Source organism: Pyrus communis, chromosome 2, assembly GCF_963583255.1.
Source record: "Pyrus communis chromosome 2, drPyrComm1.1, whole genome shotgun sequence".
NCBI lineage: Eukaryota > Viridiplantae > Streptophyta > Magnoliopsida > Rosales > Rosaceae > Pyrus > Pyrus communis.
In genome coordinates, this window is record NC_084804.1 from 29,875,076 (window position 1) to 29,878,903 (window position 3,828).

The 3,828-nt window shown below is 39.3% G+C and overlaps 1 pseudogene; it reads right to left on the reverse strand.

Moving 5' to 3' along the window:
- Positions 1-114: 114 nt before the first annotated feature.
- Positions 115-3,212, reverse strand: LOC137725029 (receptor-like protein 7; annotated as a pseudogene).
- Between the last annotated feature and the right edge of the window lie 616 nt (positions 3,213-3,828).

A 3,828-nucleotide genomic window follows, 5' to 3' on the forward strand; every position in this document is an offset into this window, starting at 1 on the left:
AACCCCATTATTGTAATATAACATAACAACATATGCTGAAGCACCAGAAATCATAAAAAACATGACATTGGCCTTGAAGGTCCAAACATTTCTCTAGCCGGTAGACACATCAAGCTAAGTTCGGCGTCCACTCGTCACCCTTGCGGTTGTTGGCTTTCTCCTCCTGCTGAATGTCTCCACAAACTATTCATGCTTCTTGTCTGCCAATGTGTTTCCAGCAACCACTCCCACTATTAGTCGACTAATAACTCCCGGCAAGACTACATACCAGTCAAACTCAAATGGAAACCCAGCCTCTTCATCTTCTTCAAAGCTTGATCGTGGCGGTCGCCTCGAGGTCTCAGAAGCCTCGCATTTCTTGGACAAAAGCTCTCCACACAGACCTGAGTTTCCTTGGTATGAATATTCTAGGAATGTACCAAATTGTCGGCCAAGTGGTATAGGCCCCCAAAGATGGTTATACGACACATTAAAGTACCCATGGAAAGTGAGTTGTGCCAAACTACCGGGGATCATTCCTGAGAGCTTGTTTTGAGAGAAATCCAACGATTCAAGAGCAGTCAAGTTCCCTAGAGATGAGGGGATTTGACCAGAGAGAGTGTTGTTGGAGAGGTTTAGCACATGAAGTGCTCCTAGACTCCCAATGATACTTGCTGGAATCTCTCCTTCAAATCTATTACCTGAGAAATCTATGAGTCTCAGATCATAGGGGGTCTCATAATATGTCAACTCAACACCTTTTACAGGAACTATCATCCCGTATGAAAATTGAAGGTAATATCCATATTTATTTGTGCTGTCGTTCGATGAGACTGTAAAGTACCGGCTTCCCTTGTTCGTGACAACATATTTCATGAAATTCCAGTTCTCCATGTACTTAGAAGGCAACATACCTGAAAACAAATTGTTGGATAAATCAATGATGCATAAGTTTGGGAACTCATGATCAGTTGGAGGCTTCCCAATTATCCCATGAAATGCATTCGACCCCAAAAAGAGACCCTTCAATACTGGAAGTACCCCTAACCAATAAGGGAAGATGTCACTGATCTGATTGTTGCCAATGTGAAGATATTCTAATTGAGTGCAATCGGCCATTGATCTTCGTAACATCCCCTGTAACCGATTATAGCCCAACCCAATAAATTTCAAACTATTTTTTTTAGCACAAAATGGAGGAATATCACCGTGGAAAGAATTAAACATCAAATGCAGTATTTCCAAGCTACTGGACTTCCCCAAACACTGTGGAAGCATGCCACTCAGGTTGTTGTTGCCCAAATTAAGAACTTGAAGATAATTTAAGTTGCAGAACAATGGTGAAACTTCTCCACTATAATTATTGTCGTTGACCAGGTAAACTGTGATAGATTGTGATGGAATTGGCAATGACCCTTGTAACTGATTATTAGAAAGATGAAACAGTTGTAGATTTTTCCATGGAAGAGTGATTGGATTCTCCTTAAAGCCTGTTAAGAAGTTAGAGTCGAGGTTGAGATTGACCAAAGTTTCTCTAGTTGCATTCTAGAGCCATTTTGGTATTTGGCCATGAATGTTGTTACTAGAAAGGCTTACGGCTCCCAATTCGTATTGATTTTTCAAAAATTCTGGAAACTCTGTCAAGTTGCATTCAGCCAACTTTAGAATTTCGAACTTTGGAAGAGTAGCACTCGAACCAGATTTGACACGCACGAATAACCTGTTGCCTGATAAACCAAGTGCCTTCAACTTTTTGAGGTTGGAAAACTCATCAAACTCAACTATTCCACTCAAATTATTACCGGAAAGGCCAAGAAGTTCAAGATTTCTGAGGTGGAAAAGCGACTTAGGAAATTCTCCTTGCAAATTGTTGGAGGCGAGGTTCAGACGTTTAAGATTTCTGAGGTGGAAAAAAGATTTAGGGATTTCACCAGTTAATGAATTGTTAGACAAATATAGGAACGCGAGTTGGGTCAGGTTAGCCACAAAACGTGGGAAATTTCCCCGTAAGTTATTATCCGAAAGACCCAAGTAGTTGAGCTTGGTTAATTTTCCAAAACAAGACAAGGAATCAGGGACTAAGAATTGGCCTGCGGAAACGTCATGAAATGAAGTTATCTCAAGGAAACTAAGCTGGGTAAGGTTTTCGAAAGAAAATGGAACATGGGAATCAAAACCACAGTTTGAGATATCAAAGTAATTTAAGGAATGAAGGTTTCCGATAGAACTAGGAAGTTCACCGGAGAAATTTGTCCTTGAAACATCCAATGTTTTGAGGGAATTGGTTCTGTTAAAAGTGGGAAAATAACCATTTAGCTTTGTGTTTGAGTATAAACTAAGCTCCTCTAGGTTTGGTAGGTGGAAAATGCCTACTGGGAATTCCCCATACAACCCACAATAGCTTAGATGGAGAGATGTGAGAGAAGATGCATTGACCCAGATATCAGGCACAGTGGAGTATATCCCTACATCACTAAGAAGAAGTTGTTTTATGCTGGTCAAGTTTGGACTAGGATTTTCATGTTGGACTTCCTAAGCTCCAAACCATTATTTTGAGATAGATCAAGGGTAGACAATTTGGATAGCTTTGAAATTTCAGATGGAATTTGGCCAGAAAATGCAGACAGTGAAAGGTTGAGATAGGATAGACTCGAAAGGTCATGGCCCAATCTCGATGCTATTTCAGACGAATTGAAGTTGTTATCTGAGAGGTCAAGCATCTGCAAGTGAACAAGTCGGAAGAGGGTGCTGTTGGAATTGATAGAACCATAGAGACAGCTGTTCTTGAGGTCGAGGCCAATGACACGGCCAGACTCCGCATGGCACTTGACACCATCCCACGAACAACAGTTACTCTGATTTTGATCTCCTTCTCGAGCCTAAGATGCTACCTTCGGATAAGCAAAAGGAGATCTAGAAGCTGACTTGTCTATCGTAAAGCTTTCCTTGAATTGTAACAAGAAGGAATGCTCGTCAGAATGGCAAAGTGTCTGTGTCTGAGTCTGCACATATAAAAAACAATGAGTAGCATTGAGTAATAGCAAAAGAAGACAATGCAAACAGGTAAATTTGGACAACAAAGAGTGCAAAATGAAAGCTTTACGATAGACAAAGCGTGCAAAATGATACTTTCCTTGAATTGCACTCTTTTTTCTTTATTTTTCACTAAAGCCTCTTTGTCTAGGATCAAATTGGAACATGTAACTCTTGAAGATAGAATATAGATTACTCATTAAAGAAACTTATCAATTTCATGGAAAGCTTTACGATAGACAAGTCATTAAAGAAACATATCAATTTCACTAAAGAAGGGTGTGTGCTATCCACACACCCCATTTTACTTCTCACACACCCCTTGATAATTTATGTCTGTTGATTTTCTTCAATTCATCTGATCCGATGGCCAAAAATTAAAAAGGTGTGTGAGAAGTAAAATGGGGTGTGTGGATATCACACCCTTTTATGCAAATCAACCACGTTTCAAATAGGCACGTCAAATCACATATCACAATCATCATCAGTACATAAGCCAAATCATGTTTAATAAACATAGGTCTATGGCTAAATATATAAAATCACATTTCAATAGAAATCACATTATAAAACCAGGTCATATTCACATATGATACCAATATAAGAAATCAAGGTAATAACCATATCACATATGTTCAAATCACTCTTTAACCAATGTAGGCCCACTAGACTTCACTTAAGTCTCCCGTAGTACTAATTTTAGTATTTAGAACGTTTTGAGACATGTTGACCAAAAGTCAACTCTCAGTCAAAGGTAAGATCCACAATTCTACATAATTCAATCCGGAAGATCCACACATTGAATTTCGGATCCGT